The sequence below is a fragment of the Geospiza fortis genome, unplaced genomic scaffold (assembly GCF_000277835.1).
Source record: "Geospiza fortis unplaced genomic scaffold, GeoFor_1.0 scaffold217, whole genome shotgun sequence".
NCBI lineage: Eukaryota > Metazoa > Chordata > Aves > Passeriformes > Thraupidae > Geospiza > Geospiza fortis.
In genome coordinates this window covers 550770-565801 of record NW_005054392.1, presented here as the reverse complement: position 1 = coordinate 565801, position 15032 = coordinate 550770, and positions in this window count along the sequence as shown.

The following is a 15032-nucleotide window of genomic DNA, read 5'->3' as shown; positions in this document are numbered from 1 at the left end:
ATGGCCCTGGGCCCGGCTCCGCTGGAGACACCTGCAGCACAAGGAGGGAGCAATTCCAGTAGAGAGGGATTGAGCTGGGTTGAAGCAAACTGTGCCTTTAAAGCACAGTGATGTTCTGAGTACTTGTGGTGAATCTGGAAAAAGGTCCTATTTTTTTTTTTGGTTGGTTTCTCCCCCTCCCTTTGGTTACTGGTTGCTCATACTGTTACAGGGATTAGATAATGTGTTTGTACCTCAGCCTGGTTTGGCTCTTGTCACCCCCTACCTTCAAGGCTCTGTCCCTGCTTCTGTCTTTGATCTAGCCTAGTTTACAATCCAGTTTCCTTAGGATATAGACAGAAATTTTCAGGTTTAAGCAGCAGTTGTCTGCTTAGTTGCAATTGAGGTTTTATGGGATATAAGCACTGACCTGGACTCTGGATTTCTTAAAACCAGCCCTTGGATTCCAGTGAAGGTGGCAGGTGGTCTCCAGTTCATGTCGAAGTATAGGCATTCCAGCCTAATCTCTGAGTTGCAAATGCACACAGATCCTTCCCATCAGTGCCTGGGTGCTGGAAGAATCATCTCTTCTGGGATTATGGAGACTTCTGTTTCCATGGGTTTGATGTGAGCATCCAATCTGACCTCCTATACTTCAGGCTTACTCCTATAGATAACCCTAAAGGTCCTGAAAATAATATAAATGTGTTTTTAAAAATATGAATGTAAAAGTGAAATAAATGATTTAAGAAAATTCTAACAGTAAAAGTGAATCCACACAGGCATTCTGCCTGTGCTTATTTTGTGAATCTTTGCTTCCTCTATCAATCGAAAAGAATTGAACTTACTCACTTGTTTAATACTTGGTTAAACATTACGCAGTCCATCGGCTCCAGATAAATGTGTCCCCAGTTACATGGGACTTCTACTAATAGAACTTGAGCTAAGTAGTAGTCATTAGAGTAAATCAAATACCCCAGTAAAGTGGCTTCAGCTGAAGTTAGGTGCAGTGCAATCATGGCCCTCAGGGCATGTGGCTTGATTGCTTACAGCCTTGCATGTATAAGTGCCATTTTCTAAATGAAAAATGTCTTCTTTCTTTTTTTTTTTTCCTGTGGATCCTTTCAGTTCATAATAAAGGACCTCAAGTACTTTTTGAAGCCTCCTTGAGGGAATTCTATTTTTACTGGGATTTTATAAAGGGAAATAAATAGGAAAACGGGGAGAATTACAGTGTTTCATCTTGCTCACCACAACCTCACCTTGTTTGAACTCAGCAGTCAGAGCATATTCAAACATCATGGAAGCAGAAAGTGTTCAAGTTTGTGGAATAATAGCCTTAAAAAATTCACAGAGTGTTAAATATTGGATGAATAGCTGAATGAAAATTCCAGACCTAGAATGTGGAAAGATTAGTTAAACTTCCCAAAGGAAATGTAGCTTGGGCAGCTACACTGTCTTTCTAAGCTGCCTATCCCTCCTCTCTCAGGTGTAATTTTTGAACCCACCAGTCACCTGAGCAGATCTGATGGAAGCATGGGGTTTCAAAGGACATGGAGTTGTTCCAAGCTCTGGCAGGGTGGTTAGTCAGAAGGGAGGAACAAAGAGGCTCTGCAGGAGGATAGAAGCTTCTCCATGCAGATTCTCCATGAGGCTCAAACCCCTTGCAGCAGGTGCTGTCCTCAGTCCAGCAGCCAGCAGGACAAGGTGGGGGGATGTGGATACAGCCAGAGGTGTTTGGGGTGGTTCCAGGGGGCCACCATGGTGGGGCACCACAGGCTGGAGGCGGTGTGCTGAGGTCAGCAGGGTGCATGGAATGTAGAACATTAATCACCAGGAAACCCAGCTTCATTAATCGTGTTGGGAATGGAACAACTTGTTGGTGCTGTGTGAAGGAAGGGAGAGAGGGAATTAATCTCTGTGAATTTAAATCAACAATTTTAATGTGTAGCTCAACACTCAAGAATACAAAACATTGCTGCAGCCCTCCTCAGCCCCTTCCCTGATTCTGCTAATAAAGTAACACATCAGGAAGAAACTGGGCTGTAAGAGCAGAGCAGGCAGGAGGGGGAAGGCCCAGCTGGGACTATGCAGGAGGCATCCAGGAGGGCCTGGGCACGGCAGCTCGGTGTGATGCTCCTTGGATGCTGCCTGTGCTGTGGTGGCCACTGCTCAGCTGGCTACAGAGTGCCACAATCAGAACCCATAACTACATCAGGACTTTTTTTTTTGTGGTTATTGGGGGTGTTTTTTTGTTTTGTTTGTTTGGGGGTTTTGGGGTATTTTTGCAGAGGTTTGTTTGGCTTTTTTTCAGGGAAAGAAGGTAGGATGCTGTTGCTGAGCAGGAACAAGATGTCTTCCAGTTACAGCTGCTCCTGCAGAAGCTCTGTCTGGTGATGCTTTGTTTATCTTCCTTGTGAGGATTGTGAGAAGGGAACCAGAAATACTAGGCAAGCTCTGCTTTAAGGGATAACCTCTATGATATCTCTCCTTTTGCATCAGAAATGTGCAAATAGAAAATGACAGCATTATTTTCCTTTCCCTCTTTTTTTGCTGCAGTATGCTTTCTCCCCTGCCTGGCATACTGATTTGCTCAAGAATCCAGGCAGCAATCTGGTGGAGAAAAAAATTAGGTACACACAGGCTTTGCTCAGCACTATATCATGACTGGACTCCTACTAGAATCTAATAGTTTTTGCCTCCAGATCTCAAAGTACTTCATGTGTAAAATAATGTCCCATTTCAACAATTTATTTCTTTTTTCAAGCTTTAAACAAAGAGAATGACTGAAATATATTTCACAAATCATCTCACAGATGTCTTCCTTGTCCTCATACATGTCACACAGCTCTGTCTCAAGCATTTTTGCATACTTGAGACAGCATTTTGCAATGCCAGGATATTCTGGTTGCAAGGCCTTACTTCATTTAAACTGAATTTCAGGAGTAGCAGTAAAGCTTTATGAAAGCCTTGAAATCATCAGGAGAGTAGCCTAGAAGATGTAATTATGTTTGTGCTCTTTTGTGCTGGTGCTCTTATTTGTGAGCCTGGGAGACATAGCCAAGCTTGCCTCTGGTATGAAATTTTTAAAAATATGCAATTCAGACAGAATTAAAAAATTATTTGGGGGAGGAGTCAAGGAAAACGGTAGATTTGACACAGAACCCCAGAGGTAAGTCAATCCATAAAGAAAGATATTGAAATTTCCTTATAAGAGAGAGAATTTAGTTATTTTAGAATATAACACTGGTGATGCAGACCCTGACCCAGGTTTGCCAGCCCAGAGTGCTATTTCTGACAGTATCCATGGGTGAAGACCTATGGAAGAGTCTGAGCAAGACAGGTATGTGTGGTACTTGTTCTCCCAGGCTTCACATTTTTGACCTCGGAGACTTCATGGCTAGATGTGGCCCAGGCAGTTGCCCTCTGTGAGAACATGTCCAGCCTTCCTTTGAAGTCACAAAAACTCGTACCATCTGTAGTACCCTTTGTCAAGGAGCTCCTGCTGCCCTTTTTGCTGTTATTTTGGCTCCTTCAAGCTTCAACTGATGACCCCCTGTTGCTGGTACTGTTTGTTAGAGACGCAATCAGTCTTTTTGCAGCCTTTTTTTTTGTATACCCAGAAGTCACCTCTTTCACAGACTGATGTGTCCTACCTCTCTCATTTGTTCCTTGTACAGCAGCTTTCTCTGCCTTTGATCTTCTCTTCTGCCTTCCTCTGAACATTTGCCAGTACTGCTATAAAGATTTTGAGGGATTTTCTTGCTCAGTTGTATGAGATTCCTCTGCAATTTTTCACAGCTGGTACTAGTCCTTGCTATCCTGAATAATTTGGTATTCTTTATAAGTTTTCTCCTTTCACCCTTTTCTAAATTTTCCATAAATACGCTGAACAGCAGTGTATTTATGGAAATTCAGACTCCTCTTGAGCTGTTGCTTACTCTCCATTGAGAAAATGTTGCTACTCTGTTTCCTAACCAGCCAAAGACCTTCCATGGATGCTTGGTTTCTTCTAATGCTTTAGAAGATGTTTTTGAAAATCAAGGGAGTCAGTGTCAACAAAATTACTCTTCTCTTCAGATTTGTGGATCCCTTTGCAGTTCTCCAGGGAGGGCAAGAAAGATCTTCTCATTATAAAAGCCTAAATTTCATACTCTGATCATCCCAAGTAGCTTGTGCTTCTCTAGTTGACCACTAATTTTTTTCACTAATAAAATTCCTCTTAATTATCTTGGTTCAAGGTCAGGCTGCTTTTCCTACGTTGCTTCTGATGATTTTTTAGGAATTGGTGCCGCTTTGACCCACAGCTGAGACTAAATCTTGCAAGTGCATCCTAGAACTGAAGACATGGTCAGCTCACCACCCTGCTGGTGTCCTGGCCCCATCCTGGGCCAGCGCTCAGGACACATCACACTGTTCTCAAGTGACAAACTGTGTGCTCAGAGAAAGAAAAGGTACTAAAGCATAGATAAGTAGGCTAGGCTGGGTGCTCACATGGGAGGGGGGTGTTCAGTCCCTGCTGTGCCACTGCTCAGTCTCTCTCTGCCTCTCTCCCTGCGTGTGCTGTGGGTGTAGTGGTATTTTCCCAGCTCACAGGGTTTGGACTGGATAAGTAGACTTCAGACAGGCAAGGACCTTATTTACTACTAGAATCTGTGCCATAGTAGAGCCAAAAATAGGTGGGTGAGTGTACTTACAGTACCAGTGGAGCACCACTAACCTTACGTGACAGCGTGAGGGCTAGCATGCTACAAATGTGCTGTGAAGAGGGAGTGGGAAAGCCCTGGCTGAGCACAGTAGGATCAACCTCTCCTCATGGAAAAGGTGCTGGTTCCCCTTGTCAAAACATTGACTTAGGCAGGACTTTCCAAACAGGACATTTTTTGTCTGATTTGACCCTTTGTGTGTGAGCTTTAGGGCCTGCTTAGGGCTGTAAATCCGTTACCTTCAGACATGCTGGAAGTTCTTCATGGTCTGGAGATGAAGCTGGGGTGGCAGAAAGGGCCAGGCCTTGTGAAACACAGAACGACAGAAAGGGGCTGTCACAGAGGGGCATGTTGGCCATGAGTCTGCAGAGAGCAGTTAAAATTGGCTAGAGTACAGTTATTCCTCTTGTTGCACTACACCTCTAATTTAAACTTCTATGTGGAAATTACTTTCAGCAGGTAGTGATTTGCAGGAAAAAAATATTCTTCTACTCAGTATTATGAGAGATAGGCTGTCTGAGGCACATTGAACTGTGTGCTCTCCCTCCTCCATGCATTGTGCATTAGTCCAGCCACGCCTCACAGAGGCATTTGCATGAGTAATTAACTGCCATTTCCTGCAAATCAAATTACTTGGAATTAGAATTTAAAATTACTTTCCAATTACTGAACCACACTTTTTAGTGAGAGCAATGTTTTTACTGTGCCATATTTAGATAGGGCAGAGGCTTTTAACTCTTTCAAGAGAGCAATTATTTCTGAGAAGCACAGTGTGTCCAGGGATCCCAACCTCATTTGCTTTACACTGCTAACAACCGCTGGAGCTGGTGATGCTGTTCTCACAAGTGAGACAAATTAATTTGCTTCTTAAACTTTATGAGTAGAACAACATAAAATTTCCTTTATTAGCATCACGTTTCAAGGACAGTTGTGTGAGCTTCAGTACAAAGTTGGTTTTTGTTTTTGAGGTGTGTGCAAGCAACATTGTGCAGAGCCTTTTCATGACAGGCTGTATAACTGCATGCGCAGATGTATATATAATTTTAAATGAAGATATCCCTATTATCACTTAGACTATCAATTTAAATTGCCAATAGGAATGTTGTACTAATACTGGAGAAAAGTATTTCCTAAAAATATTCTTTGAAAATTTACGGACCCTGAATTTCCTCGTGTCTTGTGTCTGATAGTGATCAGAAAAATTGTCTTTCTGTCTGCCTGAAACACAACTAAATAATAAAAGGGATTATGTAAAAATGATAAAGGTAGGACATCATATTTTAAAGTTGTGCTGTGGGAACTTTGGCTGGCATCAATGTGTTGAAGAAAACAAATGCATTCATGTTTCTTGATTCCAGCAAACCAAGTCTTGCATGTAACTTAAATGACTTCCTGGCTATCTAGTGTGGTTTCACAGAGTCAAAGCCTTATTATTAATGTCTGCTTGAAGAACACAGTACCCTGTTAACCGTTAATAGGAGTCAATGAATCCTAATTGATTCAGCGACCAGGGAATATTTGATGTTCAAGATCATAAAATATTATGAGAACAGTCATTAATTTTTGCTATCTCCTGCCTAGAAAAGGAGTGGATTTAGTTAAAAGGAATACTAGAAGTACAACTTGTTTTTTCTGTGTTATATATAAGAGCATAATGACATTGTGTAGCTAACTTGAACTGACAGGAGCAATGAAATGTAAGGTTAAGATTCTTACTACCTCTAATCTTGCTGAGGCTGGAAGTACTGCAGTGCACTAAGCAATAACACTACAGAAATAAAGAGACCCATTATAATTGTAAACAGGAGCATGGAAAAAGGAGAGCTTGACTTATTTCTTATCAGATTTTTTGCCAGACTGTTGGAATAATCATGGAATAACCCCTTCTGAAACCAATAGAGGTCCCCAAATTAACAGCAAAAATAGAATTTGTCCTAAATTTGTTTAATCTCACCCAAATGTGGCCTTTAATTTACCCTGTCAAGTTAGAGCATGGGTTCAAGGAGGAGTGCTGGCACAAAAGGCATGTCATTGGTGCTGCCTTCTTTCTTTTGCTCAGGCCAGATGGCTCTGCTCTGGGGAACCTGCAGTGCATCCTGGAGGGCAATCATAGTATGGGAGGTGATTGCTGAAGGTGAGCTCCTCTGCCAACATCCAGACAACTTGAGTTAGGGTTTCACTGACTCTCATGCCCTAATTGTGAGGAAAGGCAATATTTGTGCTTTTAAAGAGTGTTTGGACCTGTGATGGAGGCTGAAAAGGGAAGAGCGCTATGAAGCTGGACATTGGAAAATAAAAGGAGAGGGAAGAGGTGGGGGAAGTGAGAGGAAGAGGAAGCAGGACAGCATGGGTGGATGGAGCAGGTGAGCAGGCTGATGGTAAATGAGCAGAGCTGTTTGCTGCCAAGCAGCTCCCAGAAGGCAACACTGGGAAAGACAGACTTGTCTCTGTGAGGCCTGAACTTACTGTCTCCACCTGGGCTATGGCTGAGCTTGTCAGCTTGTGTCAGCATGTTTTCAGAGTGTCCTCAGGAGGGTTTGATTCAAGGGTGATGAAGAGTGCAGAAAAGAAACCTTTTCTTAAGCCACCTACTAGCACAAGAAGCCCATCAAGCAGAGGGTCATGGTAATTCAAGCCTTTGCCTTCTGAAGAGAAGGCTGACATGCTTTCAGTGATCTGCCTTAACCATTGCCATGAAGGGACCTGGTTTTGAAAGACAGGAGGATTTAGCATCATCTGAGGCATTTTTTGCTGCCATGGCCAGGATACTGGAACAGCTGAACAGTTGCTTGGATCTGTCAGTTTGGTGTCTGTTCAGAGGCTCATCACACAGTTTTGCTGGACAATTAGCTCCCTGAACCTTCTCTAATAGGAATAATGCTGGGCAGAAACCAGACAGGACAGTGCTGTGCAATGTATTTAGACAGTTAAATGGTTAACAACAGAGCTCCTGTTGCGATTCAGTCATGCCAGTAGCATAATGCCAGCTTCTGTCCTCATCTGACACTTTCATGCTGCTCGGAAGGAACCGCTGGGGAAATATGCTTTCACAGATTGTTAGTCGTACAGCCACAGCCCTCAGAGCCTTGTATAATAAAGCACTGGCTGAGGAAGGGGAAATAACCAAGTGCTGGTAACATACCACGTCTATTTTTGCTATCAGCACAGCCTCAAAGGCAGCTGATTCTGGGTGGGAGGTAAAGTTCTCAGAGGGCACCTCAATTAACATCAGGGCTTGGACAGGGGCCCCGCCTGGTTTCGTAGATAAAGCTTCGCTGCTTTTTCATTTACTGAGACAAACCTGACTAAAATGAGCAATTGTGTTCTCATGCTGCAAAAAGCCACTGACAAAGCTCTAAAGTGGGATCCTCAGTGTGTGTGTGTACCTGCTGGCAAAGCACATGATGACAGACTACCTCACAGTTAGGAGGGGCAGGACGAATATGTAGCACAGAGAAAGCAGTATATAGGTCCTAATTATTTTTTATTTTGGAGTGGAATCACACTGAAAAGCAAACAGTTGCAGTCAATACTGAAAAACGAGGTTATTTATCTCTTTGGGCACAGAAGATGCTCCAGCATTGATTAACTGTAATGGACTGCAGGGCACTGATTGCAAGGTAAGATATGATTGATCAAGGGTGGGAAGACACTTGGTATAGGGGCAGCACCTTGGCAACCTTTAAAAGAGCATCAGCCACATGTGCAGAGCTGTCCCAAGTGATCTCCACAAGCAGTGAACAGGGACTGTGTTGTTGCTGCAAGATAATCTGGGAGCATCAGGCAGGGCAGAAGTCTGTTCTGTCACTGTATTATTGGTGGCAAGGTGAGGGTGAGGATGCTGGCAGAATGCCTGGATCTCTGAGTTCACTCATTTATGGTGCACATTGTATTTTCTAGAAATACCCATTCATAAGTTTTTAAGTAAAGTAACCTCTGTGGAGTCTGAGTTTCTTTTTCCTCATACCAATGACTACAGTCATAATATATCAGTGATGCGAAGACTGTCACAGTGGGTTTTGCCTGTATAGTTAGTCTGATCTTTTCAATGAACTTGGATCCCAAAGATACAGAGGAAAATTTCAGATCAGCCCATTTCCAAGCTCAGTATGCATAAATCAGATCTGACCCCAGTGGAAGAAACCACATGCCAAGTTCACTGGCCGGTAGAATAGCAAACTTCAAGAAGTTTAATTGTCCCACACAGTTGTATTTTTCAAACAGTCCAATAATATCCAGTTTCAATTTCAGGGAGCAGTTGTCTGTAAAGAAGTGTTAGCTGAATAAAGTGAATTGTTTGAGCAGTGCTGGGATTTTGGGATTTTGAACTGTCCTTGTGAGAAAGGCTGCTTTTTTTATTTTTTAAATTTTTTTTATTTTTTTTTCTGGACCAACCAGGGAAAGCTGCAGCTTCTTCCTATAGGAGGGAAGATGGTGAATATTAATCACCCCTTGGCAACCTGTCAGGTAGCAGATTGCAACCCCAGAGAAGTGATTTGAATATCTGATATGACAGGTTAATAAACAAATATTTATACATAGGGTTAAAAGTAACAGTAGAGTTGGGCAAGAGATCTGCATCTCCTGAACTCTTAGGTCAGTGCCTTGTGTGGGAAAAATGTTTCCCTTTCTAGCCTTGGGGAAAAGGGCAGAAATATCTTTGTCAGGAAATATTGTTTAAATTCTCTGTGTGCTTGGGATTTCTCTTTGAGCAGATCATTCAAGAAAAGAACAAGATTGGCAATTCTGGGTTCCTTGGCTGACTTTCCAGCCTCAGGACTGCTGTGGCACGTGCTGACCTGACTAACCAACTATCCCACCCTCTCTTGGTACCAAAATATTTGACATTATCAGACTCTCTAAAAAATGTCTCCCATAGTGTCTGATGTCTCTGTGGTTTACCTGAGAGCTGGGTTAGCACATGTGCTGTTCTGGGCTTTGTGCATTGCACAGGCATTCGCTTCCCAGCTTCCCTTCATAAGCAACAAGTGCTGGAGCAAGGGAGAGGGAAATACTGAACAGCATCATCCTTGATGCAGGTGAACCAGCGTCCCAGCTTATCCTTTGCCACTGATTCCACTGTGTCCCCTTAGGGAGATGCTCTCTGTTAGGCTGGGTGAGGAGCCCATGTGGCAGCTCCACCATCCAAGCCAACCCTGCAGACAGCAAGGTGTGACTCCTGTGGAGGAGAGCAGCTGGAGAGGGGAGAGCTAATGATGGACACACCCACCTTAGTGATGAGAGGAAGCTGTGGATGCCCTTGGCAGTAATGACAGGGTTTCAGACTCGTGATAGATTTCTTCAGGGGGGCTAGGAGATGAAACTCATTCAAAGCATGTAAAGAAGAAGAAAAAAAATTCAAAACAAGCAACCTGCAAAAAACCTGAGCCCTTTGAACATTGCTATTTATGATTACATAGGAATTCAAGGCTTCCTTCATGTTCATAGCTAGAAACTGTTTTCCTAGATAAAGTTTTAGAGGCTTAGATATAATCAGCTAAGGAACTCTTCAAATAAGCTAAGCCGTGTTTTGATTTGGTGCAAATAAGAAGTGAAGTAATAGGAATAGCTATTCCTGGAACAGCTGAAGCTTTGAAATGCTGATTTAAAATGCTCCATGCTGCCATTCAGCTGTCCTGTCGTAGCAGTATGGAAAAAAAGACAGTTTTCCTCTCTGTGAACATACAAAAAGAAGGATAAATTAGCAATTGGAAATAAAAATCCAGCTCTAAAAAACCAGGGGAGATAATTTTTGTCCTCTTTTACCTTTTACTTTATATTTTTATTCTATTTTTTTTCCTCCCTGTATTTCTTCTTAGCATCAAAAAGACAATAGCAATGTTTCTTACAGCTACAAAGGATATCCAGTTATCATTCCTCTACTGCTGTTACCTCACTCGACATCATGATCTGAAAAGCCTGCTCATGTGGGGCACGACTATGAATTTGCTATAAACACTCATTCTCCTGACAAGGAAGAGAGATCTGGGATGATGCCTGTGCTGCAGTCAGAATCCCAGGCAGGGCAGGTATGGGCTCTGTGATGCTGGGGAGCTGCAGGGGTGCCAGCACAAGGAGCTCTCAGAGTCTTTGCCCAGGTGTTGGGTAAACCTTGGCATGGTGGTAACTGTTGGCTCTGATAATGGAGCTGGTTTTGGTCTATCTATACATGTACTTCAGCCCCACACCCTGGGCAGTGTGGTCAAACAGAATCTGCCTTTTGGATTTCTGTCTCTGAATTCTGCCCTTGCCTTCCCCTCTTTGGCCCAATATGCAGAGAATGTTTCCTGTGATATTTGATCTGGAAGAGGCTATTCTCAGCCTGCTGGCCATTGGGAAGAGACCATTGCTAGCCCTCCTTCCTGTTCCCTAAAAACCCCTATTCTGAAGAGGTTTTAATAGCCTCTGTTAGGCTTTGTGTTCCCATGGGGTTACTAAGAAATGGACTTTACTTTCCCCCATCAGTTGGTATCAAAGGTAACTCACAGAATCAAACAGATTTGAACACAGCCTATTATGAGTCTGTGCCTAAAAGTGATTGTGGAAAAACAACATTTTGTCTTTATTTTGCCCCAATTTGGGACAAATCTCTTTCAAGCTCTGTGTTATCTGCAGACCTTTGGTGGTTTCCATGTAAGTTCAGTGATGTTTTTGGGATCTTTGTTTAGAGTTTTAGTGGGTTTCTGAAAACTCAGCCATGCAGCTTTACTTCAGTGAGTAGCACTACTAATGTCCACCAGATTCCTGCCATGTGGAAACTCACTCCTACAGCTTCATGATGGTAACATTGGTACAGGAACAGCAAATTTCTTGTTCTACTATGAATCTGGGGGCAAATTAGTCTCTGGGTTAAATTTACTTTCTGAAATCAGAAATATTTTAGGAGCACATGTTTGTCCTATTGAGAACAACTAATGGTGTGTCTGATAAGACGGATCCCAATAAATGGATTATCCTATTTAGAAAGATACTAGTGAATCAGGCCTGTAGTTAGGCTATTTCTTCTGCCTGTGGTACATAAACACAGGTAGTTTGCAAGTGAAGGGCACTATACCGAGGACAAATGGAAAGAATTGCTCTGTTGCATGGTGCTCTGTTGTCTTGTGCTTTTGTTGCTATGGGATGTAATTCTATTACCCACTGTACTGCTAGATTTCAAAAGGATAGTTCATAAGCACTAATAATATTTGTGGCAATCTGAGCTAAGTTAATGAAGAAGATAATCAAATCTAATGCTCCAGGGCAAGATATGTGATATCTCCAGGGGTCATAAAGAGATCATACAGCTGTCTCGGGGCAAGGGGCAGTTGTATGTGTGAGTGCAAGAAGAGGCAAGAGGCAGCAGAAAAGTGAGGGTCACCTTGCTCAGAAGCACTGTGTGCTGGTCACTGGTAGAGGCAGGAGGTGATTGCTAGATTGGCACAGAGATGGAGATGCTTATTAAGCTAATGATATTTTTAGTAATGCCAATACCTAATAGATAAGTTTCAGCTGATCCCAGACATTTGTCTCAATGTGTTGATTGGGAAATTGGATTAAGTAGCTCAGGCATGGCTCTGCCTTGCCCACAGCAAGCATATTCTGGCTTGGGATCTGACCAAGGATGGCATTGAAATAGCCTTTGGAATTTGTTTTTTGGAAAACACAAGCTTCAGTGTGAAACTCACTTCTGAAGCAAATGCAGTATTTTATTGCATCTCTAGACAATACCCAGTGGTGAATTTTTCTTGCTTCTAGCTATAAACACAGATTATTTTGTGGACCCTTTCATCACCACATACTGGTATATAGCTTGAGGGTCCAAACAGGGACCTTGTGTCCTTGTAGGTATGTAACTGATGATGTTCAGCAAAGGACATTTGCAATGGGAATTACAGCCAGCACCCAAAAACATGTTTTCTCTCACAGACTCATGCTGTATTTATTGCAAGTACCTCCTTCATCTTACTCTGCACTTCTGTATGTTCACTGTGAGCATTCTTCTATTTCTTCTTCTTCTGTTGTTTTTAACACATATCTGCTTTTTGCTACAGTAAGATTCTGTCCTAGTTTCAGCCTAAGACAAGTTAATTTTTAGCTGTAGCCACGAGGTGGCAGAGCCTGGAGCTGTGTGGGTGTGCCTAGGTTGTTACTCTATACCGTGCACTTCATCAGGGGGAGGCAGAAATAAGGGATTCTCACTTCCAAGGAGGATGATGTAGCTTGTTGACATAGCCATTGTGTTTTTCTCCACTCCTCTGGCAGCAGAATGCAGGCTGCAGTTTGCTTTCACCTGGAGGGGCGTGCAGTACATCTGGAATTGACTCCCCAGGGGTGGAAGCACAGTCCCACCATCTGCCATGGACTGATCCAGGCTGCAATGGAAAACAGTGAGGCTCCAGAACATCTGCAGTTCTTTGATGACATCATTGTATGGAGCAACATGGCAGAGGGAGTTTTTGAGAAAGGGGAGAAGATAACCCGGGTACTCCTGAAGGCCAGTTCTGCCATAAAACAAAGTAAGGTTAAAGGACTTGCCCAGGAAATTCGGGTTTTTGGAGTAAAATGGCAAGAAGAATGTTGTCACATTCTCATGGACATGGTCAAAAACCAGCAAAATACCCAGTGTGTTCTCACCCACAGGCAAGAAGGAAACATGGTTTTCTATCTCATTGCTGTTTCCAGTAAATTTTTAATATCTCAGCTAAGGATACCTGCCCTTGTCTGTCTCACTGGAGGCAGGGCTAGGAGGGGAGTGGGTTGTGGTTCTCATTTCAGTGGGAGCACTAAATTATGTAATTCCATTCCTGTGCCGCAACAACTTCTCATACCAAATCCTATCCATGTGAGGACATCAAGTGCTATAGCCTGTGTGCATATGGCCAAAGGTAGATGATTAGGAAAAACAAGAAGGCTAAGGACTGCATGAAGTGGTCCCTCCTTCTACATGCCTTCCTAAGCCTCAGAGACTTCCTAAATTAGGTGTTTTAACTACCATACTTTGCCTTTTGATAGTTAAACTATTCTGAATAGATGTGTTGGGTCCCTTTTTGAATGTCTAGATCTTACTAATTTTCTGTAGCACCGAATAAGGACCCCTAAGAGTTCTCCAGTAAAGAGACTTCTCAAAGTAAAAATGTGTGATGAGCAGGTGCCATTTGTTGGCTTCAAGTGTCCTTGCACCCTACAATGGTGCCCGTGCCCACCATGTGACAGTCTTGTGCCCATGGGCGATCCTTGTGTGACTGTTCCACTGTGGGTCCATCCATACTGGCATTTGCTCATCGCAAATTTTTTTTTTGAGGAAAAAAAAAAAGGGCTGTATTTGACACTAGAGTGCTTTTTCTTTTTTCCTTCAGAAGAACAACAGCTATCCACAGAATTTAATGGGAAATATTAAAGTATTTTGGGACCAGAAGCTTTTGGTATGATGGTCTGTACCTTTTAGGAGCACTTACATGTTTTTCATGCAGTAATAGTGGAGTACTTTGCTGTTCACAATTGTTGTATTTCTAGCAACATTTTCTAACTTCTTTCCATGTTAGTCAGAAAAGCTCCATTATTTCTAGGAGTAGGATTATTTGTAAAGTTTCTCCTGGCTTTTTTGAGACTCAAAAAAAACTCCAAAAATTCAGCTGCTAGTTTTTAGGGTTTACTGTAGAGAAGAAGAAATAATTGTAATAAATGTTCTTGAATATGCCATTATATTAATGACATTTATATAAAGCTTGGATTGAAAAAAAATTAGCAGAAAAACGGATTGAAAGCTAGTGTACAAAAATTAACTGCTTCCACCTGCAATTCCTCAAGACATCACCATGTTTCTGTTTTAGTGCTCGCAATATAGAGTTACTTAAACTAATTCAGGTTTTAATTAAACAAGGTAGGCTGGAGTTTCTGTGGCGTTGAAGTGCAACCTAACAATTTGCAATATGTAACATCAAATAGATTTTGCTTAAGTTAATACCAAAGTAACTTTTATTTAACTTTCTTTCTTTCTCTGTTCTACAAAAGAAAAATTAATATCACCTGAAAGGAAGTCAAAGTTATTCTGGAGCAGTAAGCTATTACAAAGTTTCCAATATTGCAAATAGAGGTAGTTATTTTAAACAACATAATTCACCCTTCTGTATTGCTTCTCTCTCTTTCAACACAGACCTGTCTCTTCATAGGCTGGATTCTCAGCTGCAGAGCATCCAGATCCTAATTTATGTGTATGTGAATAATCAAGGTTAATACATTCCCTGTGGGAGAAACAGTCAGTGCCGTTCAGACCACATTCTGTTTTCCTCCCTTGCCACAGAGTAAGCTGTTGAAAATGTGTCTGATTAAATTGCAGGTTCCTTCTCTATTCTTATGAATTAATTT